The following is a 9,782-nucleotide window of genomic DNA, read 5'->3' as shown; positions in this document are numbered from 1 at the left end:
GACAATTGGATGATATCAACAGATGTGAAATACTGTTTAGAATTTAGTTTATTAGGGCACATAGTTTTGGAGTGAGTACGGAAACATAGGGTACACACATGTAACAACCTACAAGCACTAAACCCGCAGGCCCCAGCATTGAAATTGTTACAAATCTGGGATTTCCCAAAGAATGCAGTAGGCCTGCCAAGCTTGTCCTTTATGACCCTCTCAGATTTTACAGGCAATCCAGGATTTTGCTGAACTGTGACCGAGGTGTCAGCGGGACAGAGGTTAGTACTGTGGGAGGTAGACGAACACAAGGCACAAGCTGGCGTTCTGAGGCCGGCGAAATGCCCGCAAAACAACTCTGTATTGAGCTTACTCCAATTAATCACTGTATTGAACTGGGCCAGAGTTGCTGCCGCCTTAGCTGAAAAAGACCTATGGTAATCATAGAAAACATATCCGCCGTACTTGTGCCCCAAGTCGACCAGCTTGTGCATGTATGTATACAATTCTTCTCTTCTCTGAGGCGAATTGGTACATACTACATCTCTGTAAATCCCAAACGTCAGTACAAACTCTGGAATGGTCCGTTTTTTTAACTGAGCCTGGGATCCCTGGCCTTGAGGACTACTGATAGGTCCCCATAAGCAGAGGTCTTGTTCTCCACTATATCCTGGGCAGCAATAAGGAGTGATATCAGATTCACGTCCTTACCCTCCAGGATATCTTTACGTATCTGAAGAGGCACCATGTGGGCAGGTGTGATCATTAGTGTATCTAACTGTGATACTGGGGCCACAACATTACCCTGTAGAATTGCAGTAGCGGCCGCTAGGGACGTAGCACTGGACAACTGCGGGTCAGTTGTTGTATGGGCCAACTCTAATCTATCGATCCTATCTCTGATCTGGCCCATGGAGGATAGGAGAGTGTCCATCACAGTTTGTAAGTCGGGCATGTTGCTGGTGCCACTAGACCCTTCCCCAGCTCCGGTGTTGTCGGTGTTCGTATACATTAATCTGAACAATTCCGCCTTCCTGGCTGTAGCCGGGAATTGAATGCTCCTTCTTCGTAGTTCGGCCTGTATGCGTGGAATGGTCCATGACCTAATTGATGATGGGCTGGCAGATTCTCGTCTTCTGGAAGGTGAACCTGACCTAACTAGGGTGCTAGGGAGTGAAAGCTCATCTCCCCCTTCTGGAGCTTGAGACATACTAGAAGGAAAATTGAGATTTAGGGCGGTGGGGGGAGATGGGAGGGAGGATGGGGGGGGGGGGGTAGAAGGGAGGGAGGGTCCAGCCGGACGAGGTATAACTCACTAAGAATAATTCTGGTTGGGTAGCTAGTCTTCTACCGCGGCTCTCGCGTCTCTTTGCATGCTGGATAATTCCCGGAAGTGACGTCACGCTCAAAACGGAACAAATGCCTAGGAGGAGTCTAGTGCCGAGGGTGAGTATTAATATCAGCACTAGCCCCTCCCACAACTCCAGGCTCTGCCTTTACATATAATTAAATCTATAATATATAAATATAGAATGATTTACTGTCCCCTGTTGGTTACTTCTTATTGATCTGTGACCAAATAAATATTTATTGGCTGACCGATAAACATCAATCATCCTTTTTTCCCATTAATCATTTTTTTTGTGTGCACCGCAGATGGAACAATCAGAAAACTAACAAAACGGCTTGTTTATGCCTTGTTTCGTGATTTGGCAATATGGTGATTCTGAAGACTTGCCATTTGCCTGAAATTCAGATTAACGGAGATTTGTTTGAAACTGAATGCACCTGCAAATGATCAAGAAAAAAAAAAAAAAAGAAAAAAAAAGTATAGAAAACACAATCAGCTCTGATCTATATCAGATTTCTTGCGATATGTGGAGTTCACATTCATTCAGGATTTACTTACAACCAATGGTGTATTTTGGATCTGTGCTGCCGTAGGCATGATGGATCTCGGACACCCCCTAACTTACATATGCCCCACCCCTTCCTGTCAAGGCCACACCTCTTCATGTTAAAGACTAACACACACTATGTGATGTCATAGTCCGGCATCACTCTGCGGCGCTGAGCAGGTAAAGCTCACAAATCAGCGCTCCCTCGTCTGGACCTCAACTGGCAGTCTGCCCCAAGGCTACAAAGGCATCTGCCTGGGCATCTGGGGGCGGCATTTTTTTGCCGCCCCTTGGAAAGTGCCGCCCAAGGCAAATGCCTTGTTTGCCTCGCAGCACATGCAATGCTGCTTACAACACAACACCAACATACTTATCCACAGGGTTATACTAGTGATAATTTAAAGTGAATTTAACATTTAAGGCCATAGTATCTGATTTGAAAGCATAAATTATTATTTATTTTTTAGTAAAATGCACCCACTGTGTATACACACACACACACACAATACTTATACCACAACAGCAATAGCATGATGACCACTTGTTCAGCCTATGATGTAAATGTATCAAATCGATAATGCTTTGACATATCTAGAACAAAACAGGAGACATAATACACAAAGTGTAATCTGTAACAGACGTATTGAAAAATTAGAAAAACGAGAAATGTTACTCACAGTATATAGAGCTGTATCAGGCTCCATAATATATACCCAAAGGTGCCTATTTAGACTTTTGATCCAGAATAATAGCCAGGAATCTAAAAATGATGAAAATGTATACATTTATTAAAAATATAACCAAAAAAGTACAATGAGACCAAACTAGCTACCGTGAGCAGCTGCATGCTCTGATATATATATACTACACTGGTGGACTCATTGAACCTGCTTGTTTTAATTATATTTTTAATAAATGTATAAATTCTTTAGATTCCTGGCTATTACTCTGGATTAATGTTGTGAATAGGCACTTGTGGGCGTATATTGAGCATGATACATGATTTTCCTTTACCCTGACTATATATTGTGAGTGACATCACTCCTTTTTCGCATTTTTTTCCCCAATACGTTTGTTACAGATTACACTATGTGTATTATGTCTCCTGTTTTGTTCTAGATATGTCAAAGCATTATCGATTTGATAAATTTACATCATAGGCTGAACAAGTGGTCATATATATACACACACACACAGTTTTTTCGCTTTCTGATATAGTTGTAAGCTGTTAAATTGAAGGTGTTTGGGAAACACTTTGTACAAACAGTGTTTTGTATTTTATAATCTTGAGAAATTCCAACACGCTTGTTATTATATTTTGGCTGGTTATTCACTAAACAGTACATTTTAGTGATGGAAATCATAATTCAGGCCAATATATTGTGTGACCATAGCCAAGCTCAGTGATTTAGGTTTCATTTAAAAACTGATTATTTTGTTTGGTTCAGGCACCCAGAACAAAATGTGTATTTTTACTTTTTCTTTTATAGTTTATAGTAATTTCTCTTCCACGGTGCATGTTTTAAATTTATACGATCGGACATACAAATGGAGAGAAAAGGAAGACGACATGACCATTTCACTGTAATCACCAATTGTAAAACGTGTAAACAAATCGATGCCACATGCAACAGTATCTGAGGTGAGGGAAGGGAAAGCTGTTAAAGGTATAACATGGCTGCCAGGTGTAATCGTTTGAAGTGAGTGGGCAAATTAGTCCAAGCAAGCCCTCATGGTATAATAAACGGTATAGTCCCTGGGAGTACAGGACCCTTCGTTCCTTAAATTATCTTTTAATCATGATGCACATTATCGAATGCCTTCTCATTATGTCCATCCCACACATGTCCTCTTCTAAAATGTCTTCTCCTTAACATGTCCGATCCTTAAAGGCACCACTCCGGGCACCAATATAACTTTAAAGAGACACTATAGAGTTAGGAATACATGTAACACTATACGGTCCTGGTAGTCCCCACCTCGCAGTGCCAGTCTGTGCAGGGAAGCTGCTCTTCTTCAAACAGATGGTCTCTATGAGATTTTAACTTTCTACGAGGGTTATACTATTTCATCCGAAGTGATATTTTTTGCATAAAAAATGTTTTGCATAATTCTATTTAGCCACACGCACTCATGCCAGAAAGACTTCATTATCAATAAATTCACATAGCTCTGCTACTGCCAAGATTGGGTGTTCGGCTTCTAATTCACAACATGGCTGCAGACAGTCAGAGAAACTACAAACAGGAAATTATATCCTTACTATACACCTCCCTGGGAGTCTTCTTGTTGTAATTCAGATTGCTGTGTATTTTAGATCATTCAGCACTGTCACTGACTGAGCTGTGTACATACATTTGATAAGGAAATCATTTTCAGGAGTGACGGGGCGTGGCTAAAGAGGCGGGTGTTCTGTCCGATTTCTGTACCCGTCAGAAATATCTACCCACATCATGTCCAGTGATGCGGATCAGCTGTTGGCTGTGCTGCACATGCATGCTAGCACTCCTGATGCGTACAGAAATCTGATGCAGGCTGAGAGCATTCGCAAGACCACTGCAAAACTCCCGCTGACGAGGCCTCAGCTGGCAAGGTAAGTAAAGCTAGTTTCACAAATAAATTATAGTTAGGGCATTCACCAAAGCACAGGGACATGGGATATTTAGGGTTAAACTTGGGGTTTTCTTCTGTTTCCATTAGCTAACAAAGCAGCAGGCGCTGTGCAAATGTGCTAAAACAGAAAAATTGGTGAAGCACCCGAGATGTCCTTAGAAGGTAATGTAACATAAAGAGATAATGGGAACTGATAGTGTAGTATATTTAAAAAAAACAAACAAAAAAAACGGTAAGCAAAGATTATTATTTAAGGTGTACACTTTGCTTAGCTCACTGTAACTGTGGTGTTTTTATCTACTACACCATCAGTCCCTGTTATCTCTTTTTGACTTTACATAGATCTCCTAAGGACATCTTGGGCGCTACACCAACCTTTCTGTTTCATCTCACTTTTACTTTTACCAGACAAGAGACACCAGAAGGAAGGTATGTAGATGAGGATAAAGGTCTAGCTGACTGCCTCAATGAATATTTTTGTTCGGTATTTACAGCTGAAAATGAAGGAAAGGGACCTCTGTTAAAAAAAAAGTATAAATGAGTCATTTATTACACGTGAGTTTACAGAGGAAGAAGTTCTATTTCAACTGTCAAAAGTAAAGACAAATAAGTCAATGGGACCTGATGGAATACACCCAAAGCTATTAAAAGAGCTTAGTGGTGTACTAGCAAAACCATTAACAGATTTATTTAACCAATCATTGTTAACAGGAGTAGTCCCAGAAGATTGGAAGTTAGCGAATGTTGTGCCCATTCACAAGAAAGGTAATAGGGAGGAGTCGGGCAACTATAGGCCAGTAAGCCTTACTTCAGTAGTGGGGAAAGTGATGGAAACCATGTTAAAGGATAGGATTGTTAAACATCTAAAAACACATGTATTTCAGGATCAGAGACAACATGGGTTTACTTCAGGGAGATCATGCCAAACTAATCTTATTGATTTTTTTGATTGGGTAACTAAAATTATAGATCAGGGTGGTGCAGTAGACATTGCTTACCTAGATTTCAGTAAGGCTTTTGACACGGTTGCACATAGAAGGCTTATCAATAAACTGCAATCTTTGAGTTTGGATTCCAATATTGTTGAATGGGTAAGGCAGTGGCTGAGTGACAGGCAACAGAGGGTTGTAGTCAATGGAGTATATTCAAAGCTTGGGCTTGTCACCAGTGGGGTACCTCAGGGATCTGTACTTGGACCCATTCTCTTTAATATTTTTATTAGTGATATTGCAGAAGGTCTTGATGGTAAGGTGTGTCTTTTTGCGGATGATACTAAGATATGTAACAGGGTTGATGTTCCAGGAGGGATAAGCCAAATGGCAAATGATTTAGGTAAACTAGAAAAATGGTCAGAGTTGTGGCAACTGACATTTAATGTGGATAAGTGCAAGATAATGCATCTTGGACGTAAAAACCCAAGGGCAGAGTACAGAATATTTGATAGAGTCCTAACCTCAACATCTGAGGAAAGGGATTTAGGGGTGATTATTTCTGAGGACTTAAAGGTAGGCAGACAATGTAATAGAGCAGCAGGAAATGCTAGCAGAATGCTTGGTTGTATAGGGAGAGGTATTAGCAGTAGAAAGAGGGAAGTGCTCATGCCATTGTACAGAACACTGGTGAGACCTCACTTGGAGTACTGTACACAGTACTGGAGACCATATCTTCAGAAGGATATTGATACCTTAGAGAGAGTTCAAAGAAGGGCTACTAAACTGGTTCATGGATTGCAGGATAAAACTTACCAGGAAAGGTTAAAGGATCTTAACATGTATAGCTTGGTGGAAAGACAAGACAGGGGGGATATGATAGAAACATTTAAATACATAAAGGGAATCAACACAGTAAAGGAGGAGACTATATTTAAAAGAAGAAAAACTACCACAACAAGAGGACATAGTCTTAAATTAGAGGGACAAAGGCTTAAAGCGGCACTGTCATGCCGAATTCCGTTTTTTTTTTTTAACCCCCCTCCCGCCTCAACTACATCCAATCGACCCCCTAGTCATCCCCAAATCCCCAAATGCCCCTATGCCCCCCACATTACCTATTTTTTATTCTTTATTTTCTGCCCCGATCTATATTCAGGGCGCCGCCATCTTTGTGTGGGTAGGTGAAGTCCCTGTGGGACACGTCATCTACCCACACTAGACAGACTGTGAGATTCCCGCACATGCCCAGTGAAACATCTGGACATGCGAACGGGAATTTCACCTATTCATTCATTCATCAGACAGACGAATGAATGAATAGAAAAAATCAGACGAACAAACTAACACCGAGTATCAGTGTTCGTTTGTTTGTTCGGTTTATTACAAGGAGGGAGCTACCGGCGTGCAGCTCCCTCCTTGCAATATGTAAAGACAGAAGCGGCAGGGAGCAGTGCTCCCCACCACTTCATAAGCCCCCCAGGTCCCCTCCTCACTCTATGGGGGTCAATATGACCCCCATAATAGCACAAGGGAGATTAAAATCTCCCCAATGCCCCTACTCGCTATATCGCGAGTAGGGGCATGTCCACTAAACAGTGAGCAGCCTGTGGCTGCTCACTGTAAAAAAAAAAAAAAAGGGGTAATAAGGGGGGGACGGGGGACCTACTGTCCTCCCCCGCCGGCCCCCACCCCTGGACGGCGGGTGGGGGCCATAATGGGAATGAGGGGGGACCTACTGTCCTCCCCTCAGGCCCCCACCCCTGGGCGGCGGGTGGGGGCCATAATAGTAATAAGGGGGGGGGGGGACCTACTGTCCTCCACCCCCCGGCCCCCACCCCTGGGCGGCGGGTGGGGGCCATAATAGTAATAAGGGGGGGGGGACCTACTGTCCTCCACCCCCCGGCCCCCACCCCTGGGCGGCGGGTGGGGGCCATAATAGTAAAAGGGGGGGGACCTACTGTCCTCCCCCCCCCGGCCCCCACCCCTGGGCGGCGGGTGGGGGCCCTAATGGAAAAAAGGGGGGGGGACCTACTGTCCTCCCCCCCGGCCCCCACCCCTGGGCGGCGGGTGGGGGCCATAATAGTAATAAGGGGGGGGGGGATCTACTGTCCTCACCCCCCCCTGGCCCCCACCCCTGGGCGGCGGGTGGGGGCCATAACGATAATGGGGGGGACCTACTGTCCTCCCTCCGCCCCCACCCCTGGGCGGCGGGTGGGGGCACTAAGTAAATTCAAGGTGCCCAAGCCCCTAGTTACCCACCCAAATAAAAAATGCCCCTACCTACCCCCCTCACCCTGAAAAATATTGAGGGGGGAATAAAATTGCTAACCTGTAAAGTAAAATTAAACTTACCATTCGACGTCTTCTTTTCTAAAATCTTCATTTTTCAGCCCCAAAAAAGGCCAAATAAAAAACCATCATAGCCGTCGAACTAAAAATAAAATAAAAAACCCGAGCGCAAAAAAAAAAAACCCGACGAAAAAGAAAAAACCCGAGCGCACAAAAAAATAATCCATCTTCACCCATGGAGGGCTCCGCGCAGACTGAGCTCCGCAGGGCGGGGCAAGGCTTATAAAGCCTTGCCCCGCCCTGCAATTAGCCTAAGAACACTCTGATTGGTGGGTTTAAGCCAATCAGAGTGCTCTTTGTCATTTTACAAGCGTGGGAAAGTTCTTTGGAATTTTCCCACGCTTGTAAAATGACACAGAGCACTGTGATTGGATGGCTTGAAATCCATCCAATCACAGTGCTCTGTGTCATTTTACAAGCGTGGGAAAGTTCTTTGGAATTTTCCCACGCTTGTAAAATGACACAGAGCACTGTGATTGGATGGCTTGAAATCCATCCAATCACAGTGCTCTGTGACATTTTACAAGCGTGGGAAAATTCCAAAGAACTTTCCCACGCTTGTAAAATGACAAAGAGCACTCTGATTGGCTTAAACCCACCAATCAGAGTGTTCTTAGGCTAATTGCAGGGCGGGGCAAGGCTTTATAAGCCTTGCCCCACCCTGCGGAGCTCAGTCTGCGCGGAGCCCTCCATGGGTGAAGATGGATTATTTTTTTGTGCGCTCGGGTTTTTTCTTTTTCGTCGGGTTTTTTTTTTTTGCGCTCGGATTTTTATTTTATTTTTAGTTCGACGGCTATGATGGTTTTTTATTTGGCCTTTTTTGGGGCTGAAAAATGAACATTTTAGAAAAAAGAAGACGTCGAATGGTAAGTTTAATTTTACTTTACAGGTTAGCAATTTTATTCCCCCTCACTATTTTTTAGGGTGAGTGGGGTAGGTAGGGGCATTTTTTATTTGGGTGGGGGGTGGGTGACTAGGGGCTTGGGCACCCCTAGTCACCTTGATGGGGTGGGGGGGGGAATTTACTTAGTGCCCCCACCCGCCGCCCAGGGGTGGGGGCGGGGGCCGGGGGGAGGGAGGACAGTAGGTCCCCCCCTCTTATTACTATGATGGCCCCCACCCGCCGCCCAGGGGTGGGGGCCGGGGGGAGGACAGTAGGTCCCCCCCCCTCTTATTACCATTATGGTCCCCACCCGCCGGCCAGGGGTGGGGGCCGGGGGGGGGAGGACAGTAGGTCCCCCCCCCCTCTTATTACCATTATGGCCCCCACCCGCCGCCCAGGGGTGGGGGCTGGGGGGGAGGACAGTAGGTCCCCCCCTATTACTATTATGGCCCCCACCCGCCGGCCAGGGGTGGGGGCCGGGGGGGGGAGGACAGTAGGTCCCCCCCCCTCTTATTACCATTATGGCCCCCACCCGCCGCCCAGGGGTGAGGGCCGGGGGGGAGGACAGTAGGTCCCCCCCCCTCTTATTACCATTATGGCCCCCACCCGCCGCCCAGGGGTGGGGGCCGGGGGGGAGGACAGTAGGTCCCCCCCCCCTCATTATCTTTATGGCCCCAACCCACCGCTCAGGGGTGGGGGCCGGGGGGGGGGGACAATAGGTCTCCCTCCCTTATTTTACTTTACGGCCCCCACCCGTCATTTAGGGGTGGGGGGCAATATTTTTTTTTATTTTTTTTCTACAGTGAGCAGCCACAGGCTGCTCACTGCTTACTAGACATGCCCCTACTCACGGTATAGCGAGTAGGGGCATATTATTTACTAATACCAAGTCATTTTTACTTGGTGTTAGTAAATTTGGCTGAAAGACCAATTCAGGTCTTTCAGCCTTTTAGTAGATAGCTCCCTGATACCGTGGGAATTAGGGAGTTATCTACTAAGCGGCTGCAAGATGCAGCCACAGCAATGAATAGGATCGGAGTTTCATTCATTTGAATGAAATTCCGATCCGAACAAAGTACCGAATTGCATCCTAACACCAATGGAGAAACAGTGCTC

This window comes from Pelobates fuscus, chromosome 4 (genome assembly GCF_036172605.1).
Source record: "Pelobates fuscus isolate aPelFus1 chromosome 4, aPelFus1.pri, whole genome shotgun sequence".
Lineage (NCBI taxonomy): Eukaryota > Metazoa > Chordata > Amphibia > Anura > Pelobatidae > Pelobates > Pelobates fuscus.
The sequence above is the reverse complement of the archived record's forward strand: the minus strand, read 5'-3'. Positions refer to the sequence as shown.